The sequence below is a fragment of the Myotis davidii genome, unplaced genomic scaffold (assembly GCF_000327345.1).
Source record: "Myotis davidii unplaced genomic scaffold, ASM32734v1 scaffold72, whole genome shotgun sequence".
NCBI lineage: Eukaryota > Metazoa > Chordata > Mammalia > Chiroptera > Vespertilionidae > Myotis > Myotis davidii.
The window spans coordinates 2,343,256-2,354,197 of NW_006284618.1; positions in this window are offsets into that span (position 1 = coordinate 2,343,256).

The following is a 10,942-nucleotide window of genomic DNA, read 5'->3' on the forward strand; positions in this document are numbered from 1 at the left end:
ACCACCCGCGGCTCGTGGACCTGCACAACTACGTGCCCACCTGCAACACGGACCAGAAGCTCAGCAACTGGAGCACTCTCAACAGGCAGGCTCTCTGCCCCCCCTCTCCCCTCCCCCCGTTCTTGTTGGAGCCCCAGTCTGCGCTGGGGGGTTGGGGGGGGGCTCCCTGGGGGCTCCCTCTCCCCCACCCTTCCTGGTCTCCAGGACAGGTTCTCAGGCTGTTTCCTTGCTATGGGTTTCCCTGACACCATGTCAGTATCCGTGTTCCTATCAGAATTTCACCATCAACCTGGGGCTCCTGGGGGTTTCCCACCAAGAGGACAGCACTGGTCAGCTTGAGACTCACTCACTAGGGTACTGGTCCTTTCCTGCCCTCGGACCGTGTGTCCCGCCGATGCCGACCACACCTCTCACTCAACAATAATTCAGGGTGCAGGGCTCTGCTCCAGGCACTGCAGACACGGCCTCTGCCTTCATGGGGCTGAGTCTAGGGAAGACACATAAAGGAGATGTGTCAGGTGTGATGAGTGCAATGGAGGATGAGGCAGGGCCGCTGAGCAAGTGACAGACAGCGATGGGAGGCGACCTGCGGGTGCGGAGGGGGTCGCCATGGGGCTAGGGGGCAGAGCCCTGTGGTGACCTGAGGGGTTGGAGCTGGATGGGGAGGGTACTCGTATTCGGAACCACCAAGGGTCCCTGGAGACTGTGCCGAGGGCCGAGGGCAGGGGGCAGAGCCCTGTGGTGACCCGAGGGGTTGGAGCTGGATGGGTAAACACCAAGGGTCCCTGGAGACTGTGCCGAGGGCCCTGCGCCCAGCCTGGGGCTGAGAGGCACTGCAGGGTCGAGGCCTGTTTCGGGGGCTGGGAGGGGAGGTGGCAGCTGCAGGCAGGTGTGTGCGGCAGCGGTGGTGAGAAGCCAGGTCCTGGGCATTGGAGGTGAACCTGGGACTTCCTCAGAGCCGAGGGTGACTCAAGCAGGAAGGTGACTTCTACCGTGCAGTGTCCCGGAGGCGCCCTCAGGGAGATGGGGGCCCAGGCCTGAGCGCACAGGGCACCCAGTATTCGTGGGGCGGCTGGGAACGAGATGGCCACAGGCCTCTGCAGGTGCAGGGCCAGGAGGAGCCCTTAGCCCCAGCGTCCCCTCCGCGGAGAGCCGGGGCGCACTGCTCTGAGGGCCACACCACCTTCCTTCACAGGAAAGTCTTTCACAAGCTGCGTTTCTGTGTCTCAGAGGGGGATATCCGAAAGGTGGTGGCCAACACGCCCGGGGCCATCGAGCCCATCTTGTGCGCGCTGAAGGAGAAGGTGGTGGACGCCGTCCGTGAGGACCCACCCGGCGCAGGCCTGCTCGTCGGTGCATTTGTACGTACCGCCTTAGAGCCTGCCGTCTGCCAGTGGGAAACTGAAAGCAAGAAATGAGTGGTTATGGAGCCCCTGGTCCCCTGGCCCATCTGGGACGGTGAAACTCCCTTTTCACAATGCTTGTCCCCAGGCCCGCATCGGCCATACCCCCTCCCGTGCCTTCCCTCTGTGGCTGGGACATGCAGGGAGACCAGTTGGCTACGAGGTCTGCTGTGAGCCCTGCTGGGCTGCCTCTCACAGCCCAACCTCTGAAATCATTGCAGGACCCAGGAGTCTCCGGTGCGGATGCTGATGGACTGTGGCTGGGGCTCGCGACCACCCCCCACGCTGGTAGTACCCAGACCCCTGATGTGTGTGGGAAACGGGCAGCAGCATCGAGACAGGCGTGTGGCGCCCTCGAGTTCACACACCTGCAAGGGAGGGCAGGTGTCCTCAGGTGACACAGGGCCCAGTGGGGCTGGTGGCCTCCAGGAGGGCAGCTGCTCGCTCTGAGGGGCCTGAGAGGGGCCCTGACGCCATCCTGTGTGGGGGCCCACGGCTTCTGTCCAGGGGCCACGCAGGGCGGCTGTTGTTCAATGGGCACATCGCCAAATGGAGGCATCCAGGCTGCACCTCGGGACGGCCTAGGCCGGGCTGGGCCCACGTGGCACTCTCTGTGTGGGCTCGCCCTCACCCCGTGTGCTGCTGCTGGCGAGGCGCCTCTCTGATCCGGGGACCTGAATCATGTCTACTTGTCTCGAAGGCCTGCCGAGCTCCCCAGTGCCTTCCGGCGTAAAGACCCTTCAGAGTCAGAGGGCAGAGAAGACGGGACACTATGCGTGCAGAGGGTGGGCTCCATCTCTTGAACCCTCTGCCATTGCACCCCAGCCACCCTTTCCTGCCAGTTGCCGGGTTAAAGGCCGGGTGTTTGCCTTTCAGTCGGGACCCCGCCGGTGGGCCCCGGGAGCACCTGAACACTGGGGTGCAGCAGCTGCTGGAGGAAAAGGAGCAGGCGCTGGCCATTCTGCAGGAGACCGTCCAGGTATGGTGACCGGGGTGGCCCTCCATGCCCCCCCCCCCAGGAAGTAGAGGAATTGGTTGTGGGCGTTATGGGGAGGCACTGCATTCCCTTCTATGCAGCTCAGACCCATAGTGGGGGTTATGGCAATGGGTGGGGCAAGCAGGGTCTCTAACCAGGGAGAACCCACATTTAGGTTTTTTTTATAATTACAAATCTTTTCAGCTGATTTTAGAGGATGGGAGAGAGAGAGAAACATCGGTATGAGAGAAACATTGGTTGCCTCCTGCACACCCGGACCAGGGTAGGTGTCTTGACCAAGAATCAAACTCACCACCTTTTGATGTACAGGGAGAGGTTCCAACCCACTGAGCCACCCTGGCCCGGGCTTGATTATTTTTTACTGTGGAATATTCAAAACACATCCAGAAGCATAGAGGTGTGCAGTGCCCCCTCCCCAAGAACTCACCATCAAGCCCCCCAGATACCAAGCCCCAGGGCCCACACTCCGGGGGCTGCAGACAGTACAGGCGTCACCGCCCGGATGTGATGGACAGCAGGCCCAGGGCCAAGTCAGGGGGAAGAAGACAGTCCTCAAGGTGCTGGCCTGGTCCTGAGGGTGCAGGCCTGGTTCTGAGAGCACCAAGGGTCTGCCGTGGTCCTGAGCTCAGGAAGTGCTCAGGCCCCGTGCTGCCAGAGAACGACCACCCTATGAGAGCATCCGTCGCAGCTTCGGGCCTGAGACAGTGGGGTTCGGGGAGGGGTGCAGGCCACACCGGTCTGCTCAGAGTCCAAGGGGCCGGCAGGAATTGTGATGACAGGGTGGTTCCCCAATGGGTGTCCGGCGCTTGGTGAGCTGTTTTCTTGAGAATGCAGGAAGTGATGGCACGGTGTGGTCTGCCTTTGCTGGGGAACAGCAGAGAGGAAGCGATGAGAGGTGAAGCAACTGCCTCAGGAGGTCTGACATAGCCCGGGGCTCTGGTCCACGCAGGAGCTGACAAAGGGGATTATAACCTTGTGCTTTATGCAACCCAGAGGGGGAAGCGGCTCTACGTGCCATTCAGAATGTCGCTGGCTGTTTCAGTGGGTATTTCAGGTGGGGCGACAGGTGCCCAGGGCCATGGGGGCAGCAGCTGTGGGCCTGGGCATGTGGGGCAGGCAGGCACCTTCTGTGTTGGCCCAAGGAGGAAGTCTGCACAGTGGGCAGCCTTGGGCCGCCCCTGCCCTTCACTGCATGCTGCTGGGGAGTGGGCCCTGGGGGCGGGTGTGGCCAGGACACGGTAGGTGGACAGCACTTGGTGGCCCACGCCACCTGGGCCCGCGGGAGCAGGCTGTCCTCAGCCGGAGTGTGGGCCGGCCGCTGCTGACTTCACTCTGCACAGGGTGTTGGGGGCAGATGAGCGTTTTCAGATCCCCGTCTCCCACTTGCCTGTGCGTGCGTTGGGTCCGCGCTTCTAAGAAGGGGAGCCTGGTGACGTGGCCATCCTGATGGAGGAGGCTGGGGTGGCTTCCGTTCTTCATGAAACTTTTTTTTCTGATAAAGCAAGATTTGTTGGCAGGTTTTTAAAAAATTGACTTCATTGGGTTACATGGGTCAATAAAATCATATAGGGCTCAAGTGGACGGTTCTACCACACGTCATCTGCACATGGACATGCTCTTGACTGTTAACTCTTAGAAGGACACCTGGCACACCGTCCATCCGCAGTGACTGGCCCCCTAAGGGCGGGCCAGCGCTCGGTGGCAAGCGGGGAGGAGGCCGCCCCTCCCGTGACTTCCGCAGGGCCTTTCCGGGGTCCCCCTTGCAGCATGGCTGGCTGGACACTCAGCTCAGGCCGAAACTGCCCGGCTCTGGCAGGTGGGCGGGGCGAGAGACGTGTGTCTCCCCGAAGGTTTTGCAGATGAAGGTCATCAGGCTGGAGCACCTGGTGGAGCTGAAGGACCGGCGGATCAGTGAGCTGACCAGACGTGGGATTGAGCCCCAGTGAGCAAGAGGCCTCAGGGAGAGGCTCCCAAGTCAACTAGACCCGGAACTTGAACCCGCACGGACCTCCCCCAGACCAGATGTGGCCGCACACTGTCCAGCAGGCTGAGGGACATCTTGTACAAAGAGCGGGGGGTGGGCAGGAGTGTGCGGAACTCACGAGCCTGGAGGCCAGGGAGGCCAGGGACTCGGGGCTGCACGTTGGCTCCTGGCTGTGCCACCAGCTTAGTTTGGAAGTGAAGACTTAGATCTGGTTGCCTTGAGCCTTGCGGGTTTGTCGTCATTGTGTCTGTGAACGTGGACCGGTTCCCCCTCTTCGGGGCTGGCTGGCGGTGTCCTATGTCCACCGACCTGAAGTCCTGTGGGAGACCCTGCTCACAGGAACTTGTGTCCCCAAGGGGATCCACTCTGCCCGGGGGCCATGAGGACGGGAAGGAGCTGTCAGGGGGCTGTGCTAGCCACCCTCAGTGGGTGGTCCTAGGTCCCTTGCTGCAGTCCCTCGAGATGGATGGGTCACCCTGTTTTGCTCAGGGCATTGGGGACCAAGGAGGAGCTGGGCCTGCAGGATGGGGCCCCACCAGTCCTCATGGAGTCTGTGGCCCCTGGAAGGAGTTCGCCTGGAGGATGAGTAGGGAGGTGCCAGGCAAGCAGTGTCTGGCCCTGAGATGGGGGCTCCAGGGCAGTGAGTTCGTGTGGCCAAGATGCTCCCAGGCCCTGAGTTTGCCGGGGGGATGGGCAAGGGCTTCTCTGTCCTGGCATCCAGGCTTCCCTGCTTCTTCCACACCCAGAGTTGGGGAGCTGGGGGCCATCCCAGTCTTGGTTCAGTTCCTGGATTCCACTGTCTCATTGCCCACCCCCCACCCCCAATGGCACAGAAGCAGCATCAGACTCAGAACCACAAGCCTCCGGCAGGGTTTCAGCCTGAGTCACACAGCCCACGTACACACTGAGTCACACGGCTGTCAGGGGCCCCACAGCACAGTCAGAGCTGCAGGGCTCCCAGGACTGGGTCCCGGGGCCTTGTTAAGAGGATTGGGGAGGGAGGATCTGCTTGCCCAGCCTTGAGACTCAAGGGTCAGGAGGGCTCCAATGGCCTCAGTGCGGGGACCAGGCCTCCATGCGTGGGTGGTGGCTGTGTAAGCCTTGTTGGGGGCCCAGACCCTCTGGTTGTGGGGATCTGGGCTACAAACAGCACCCATTGCTCCCTGTGTTGGGAGAGGGAAAATCCACCCAGAGGTGGGGAGGGGCTCCCCGAGCTCCCAGTGACATGGCAGCTGGGGGAGGGGCAGGAAATTGCTGGGGAGGGCTTGGCCCAGAGCTTGAGTCAGGACAGGCCCAGGCAACTTCACACCCCAGACCAGGCTGCCTTCAAGAGAAGCCCAGCCGCCAGGAGGTGATGGGACAGCTTGTGCCCTCCCTGCAGCCTCCGTGGTACCGCAGGGGCTGCCCTCTGCTCCGGGGCCCAGACAGGCACGGACACACGTGCACATGTGGAAGCAGGAGGGCCCACACCGGGCCTTACGCTGAGCGGAGGCTGCGTGTGCTCTCCAGAGGGGTGACCTCCAGGGGTGCGTTGAGGCAGGGCAAGGAGGGCCCAGAGGCTGCAGGAAGGAGGTGGGGAGGGTGGGCAGCCCGAGGAGGACTCACAGGCCCCCTCCTCCATCCAGGGCCTGCGTGTCATCCCCCAAGGGCTGGGCTTTGGGTGGAGACAGAAGATGGAGTTTGGGGAATCGGCCTCGGGTGATGAAAGTCCCTGGCAGGGACCTGGGAGCAGGTGCTGAGCATGAGGTGCCTGGAGGCCAGGGACTAGGAGCACTGCACCCCAAACACACCCCAAACGCAGGCCCAGGCTTGCTGGCTGCAGACAAGCCCATAGGCGGCTTCAGTGAGCCCCAGCCTGCTCCAGGCCAGCTTCAAGGGGGCTCGGCCTGGGCTGGAGGCGGGGCTCACGTCTGGGTCTCCAGCCCCCCAGAATGAGGCGTCCTGCTTCAGTGCAGGTCCAAGAAGCTGACTCCTGAGTTAGGAAGCAGCTGACAGTCATGCTGGCCAGTGCCTCTCCCATTTCACCCTAGAGATAACCTAGCCTCGGGGGCCAATTTAGGACAAAATCGGAAGCCAGTCCCTTCCCTTCCCGCCCGTCCGTTGAAGGCACCGCCCGCTCTGCACTTGGACTTTGGTTCAGCGATTACTTCAGAGAAGTGCCCAGGCTTTGGAGGGAGGGGCCGTGAGGGCCGACCCCTCCACTCGTCCCCCCTGGGTGACATCGGCACCATGGAGAACACTAGAGCTGAGCCTGGTGACTGTCAGCTAAAGCGACCCCCGGTGACAAACACCTGCGTCCCTGTTCCAAAGAGGAAGGCAGCACAAAGCTGGCCTGGGTGCTGAGTACAGGAGCCGCGAGGCTTCCCCAGGGCGGCTCCTCAGGAAGAGTCAGGTGGACAGGCCCTGGAGCGCCGCCCGAGGGCCAGCGCTCCTCCCTCCTCCCCTCCGACCACAAGCTGCTGCCCTCGGGCTCAGCTGAGTCCTTGCGTGAACAGATTCAGGCCACTCCCCCCTTCCTCTTGCTGTAACCCCGCAGAGAGGAACTGAGAAGTCAGAGCCAGCTCCCCACCGTCCCCCCGACGCCCCGCCCCGGTCTGGACAGCTGAGAGTGTAGGTGTTTCTTCAGCTGGGAAGTGGGTCTCTTCGCACGTGTTAGACATTTCATCATTGAACAATTATGAGGGTGCACACAGGTGTGAATGTGGATGGTGATAGAAACCCACTCCCTGCCCCGAGCCCAGCTGGCAGGCCACCGGCCTCCTCCCAACCCCCAGCCCGGGGAGCCTGGATATCTGGAACCCACTTCCTCATTTGAGAAATGGGGAACAAAAGTGCCCAAGAGTGACCGGCAATGCCTGGCTGGGGTGAGCCTGGCCACACCCACACCGCCCCAGGAGCCCAGATGGGCTGCCCAAGGGTGACCCCACGTGGCCGGTGTGCAAATCTCACCTTCTCGATCCTTTAACAATTGGAAACACCTGGAGCTTTAAAGACCAGCAGCCTTACCTCCTCCCCACTTCAGCCCAAAACCCTGGGTGAGGGTGGGCTGTGGCCCCAGGGTGGGCACACACACGGGACCCCTGGTGGTCTCTGCTCTGCTCCGTGGGGCCCCCACCGATGCTCCAGCTCCTGAATTTCGAAACAACTGATTCAACTTGTTAATACTCGTGCACCCAAGTTTCCATGGCCAGGTGTGTCCTTGAGAGAGCAGGGGTTGGGGGAGCGCCAAGCCAGTCCTGGCCGGACACAGTGCTGCTGGGGACACACCTCGAGGGGCTCCAGGCCGGGCGGGCCCCGGGACTCCCTAATGGCTTCAGTGATGGCAGAAAAGTCAGTTTTTAAAATGTTTTTATTGATTTCAGAGAGAGGAAGGAAGAGAGGGAGAGGAAGAAACATCAATGATGAGAGAGAATCATTGGTCCTGCAAGCCCCCTACTGGGGCATGTGCCTGCCCGGGAATCTAACCATCTAACCATGCCAGGCAGAAAAGTGATTTCAAGTAGGCCATGTGGGTCCCGTGATGTGGAAACAGGACCCTCTCCCTGAGGATTGCTGGGCTCCGCGCTCAGAAAGCCTGAAGGATAGCGTCAGCTCTAGGTGCCCGCCCTCCAGTGGCAGAGCACGCAAAGGGCAGGATGGAGATGCGGAGAACGTGGCCTGGTGGGGCGTGGGGGTGGAAGAAGGAAATAAAATAGAGCCTGAGCCTGACACTTAGAGTGGGTGGCCGGGGTGCCACCAAGACTGACTGAATGAGTGGACTGGGGGTCGAGACAGAGGAGCAACTGGTGCAAAGGGCCTGGGGCAGAGAGCCAGTGGTTCGCGGGCTGGTGTGTGGGCTGCGGTCACGGTGGGGAGGGGATCTTTGCTCCGAGGAGGGTGGGAGCCGTGGATGAGGGTGGGAGCCGTGGATGAGGCTGGGCAAGCGGCAGGCTTGGCAGGGCCATGTGGCCACCGTGTGGAGGTGGCCTGAACGCGGAGAGACACTCAGACACCCGGTCGACAAGGCCCAGGAAGGAGCACCTCTGTGAAACCACCGCTGCCGCAGACCCACATCCTGCACTGTGGGCGCCCAGAGGAGGAGGCCACGGTCACAGGAGGGGTGGCGGGTGCACCCCCGTGTGATGTCGGTAAGAGGCTGCCGGAAAGCAGGCTGATGGAAAAAAAAATGGTGAACAGGGTCGCCTGGTGGTAAAAACAGCGATTTCTTCTCTGTATTGCTTGCCACTTCCCTAAGGGCGACATGTGCTCTGTAATGGGGGAAAGGGGAATCCCCGTGTTCCTTCAGGCGTCTGGGAGAGCTGCTGCCTCCCGCCATCTCTGGCATCTGTCTCAGCTGAGGGCACTCGCGTCAAAACACACTCCTCAGGTCCCATCGAGCCAAGTGGCCAGTGAACGGCCCCCTCAGAGCGTCTTCACCCCACTCCACCCCCGGAAACACAGAACCAAACAGCCCTGGGTCAGGCCCAGGGGAGACTGAGGACCCCGGCCCAGGCCCCTCTGCCCCCCCACCCCAGGTTCTCAGGTGTCTTTGTCTCCGCCCCTACCCCACAGTGTCCCAGGCCACATGGTGGGTCAAGTGATACCTGCTCTCCGTGACCCCACCCCATCCCTCGCTCTGGTCAGGTGGCCGCCCGGCAGACCAGACGGCAGGGCTGGAGGCCAAGGACGGAGGGCAGGGGACTGCGGGTCAGAGTGGGGGCTGCACGGCTGGGGTGGCGGTGAGGCTGAGGGCTGGGGTGGATGGGCTGTGGCCCCCGTGGACACCACAGTGGCAGTCACCTGGACATGCTGACCTCACCCCAGAACCCCGGCCCCGGGTGGCACTGCCAGCCTGCCCACCCTGCCCCTGTGTGCAGCCCAAGCAAGGCGGGTGGCCAGTGGTGCTGACCCCTCTCTGGTCTCTGGAGGAAAGCCCAGCCCTCAGGGAGGGTTTGATTCTCCCCACACCCTGCCCCTCTGCCCCCATATCCCCAGGCCAGGCCCTCCGTCTGCTCCTGAGCCCCCTCTCCAGACTTGACAACTGTCAGCATTGCTGCCAATTTGACCCAACCTCCCGTGGGGAGGGAGAGAGGTGGGGAGAGGTTCTGCTCCCCCAGGGCACAGGCCCAGGGCCTCTGAGCGTCAGTCCTCACGGCCCCTGCCGGCTCTCTTCCACCCGGTCCATGCAGGGCCCGGCTCCAAGTCCACTCCACACCCAGGGTCCTCACCCACACACGTGTACTCACATCTCCCCACTGCCTACGGGCCCGCTCTGCCCTCCAGACTGGCCACGCAGTGCCCTGCCTCTCCTCTCCTCTCCTCTGTGACCAGCGCTGTCCTCAGCCCTGGCAGCCGGATGGCAGCCCGAGCTCAGCCCCTTCCCCAGATCCTGGGTCCACTGAGCCTTCCCAGCCCCGCCCAACTCAGAGGTAGTGAGTGAGCCCATGTGGGCCTCGGGCTGGGGCTTGTTTCCTGGGGAGATGGCACCCCACGGTCCCCCCAGCCCAGGCAGGCCTGGTGGCTTCTCCGTCCACTCCGACAGGGGAAAGGGTCTCCTTAGAGGCACCTTGAACCTGGAGGATGTTGGTTCTGACCCTGGATGGCCCTTATCCCCGGGACTCGAGCTCAGCCTGCTAACCTGGGTCCCCTTCAGCAAAGTAGGGGAGCCGGGCCCAGGACCCCACAGGCCCGACCAGTGCCCGTGTGAGCAGGGGTTGGCTGGTCTCTGACTGAGGCCCACTCCAGTGTTCTCAGGTCCTAACCGATGCCCCAGGCCACTGCAGGGGCCCTGCGGCAGCTGTGGACACTTTGGGGGCAGCCAGCCGAGGATCTGGGCTAAGCGTGGTGGCTGGACCCGAGAGGCAGTGGGGAGGAGAGGGGCAGGCTCAGCATGCGTGTACATGTGTGAGTGTGCGTGGACGTGTGTGAGTGTGCGTGGACGTGTGTGAGGGCGCATGTATGGGGGTGTGTGCCAGTGTGTGTGCATGCCTGTGTGGCAAGCCAGCGGCCCAGGTTCTGGCCAGGTGCTCAGATGGTCCCCCGAGGCCCAGGCCCGGGCTGCCAGGTCGGCAGGCCAGACAAAGCGGCTCTGGTCCTGCCAGAGGGTGGGGGCTCCGGGAAAGGCCAAGGGTGCTCTGTGAAGGGCCGCCTGCACAATGGCCTTGGGGGGCAGAGGAAAGTTCCCAGGGCTGGTGCGTGTTCCTGATACGGCCGGGGAGAGAGAAAGAAAATATCAAGAAGCCAATATTATCTCCCCAGAGGGAGTCACGCAGACCAGCCTTGAAGCCCTGACGCACAGGCAGGGCCTCCCAGGGCTCAGGCTTAACTCTTTGTCCTCCTCTCCCATCCCTCCCACGGCCCGCCTGTCCCACCTCCCGGCCAATACCCGAACTGCCCACCTGGAGCACAGGTCTCGGGGACCCAGCACCCACGAGGGCTTCCCATGGGTACCCAGGGCCACAGGACCCTCTGACCCTCGTCACTCCGGCTGTACTGCCTTCCGGAGACAGCCCCAACTCGGGCCCCTGCTCCCCAGCTCAGGCCCCTGCTCCCCAGCTCAGGCCCCTGCCACCCCCCAGC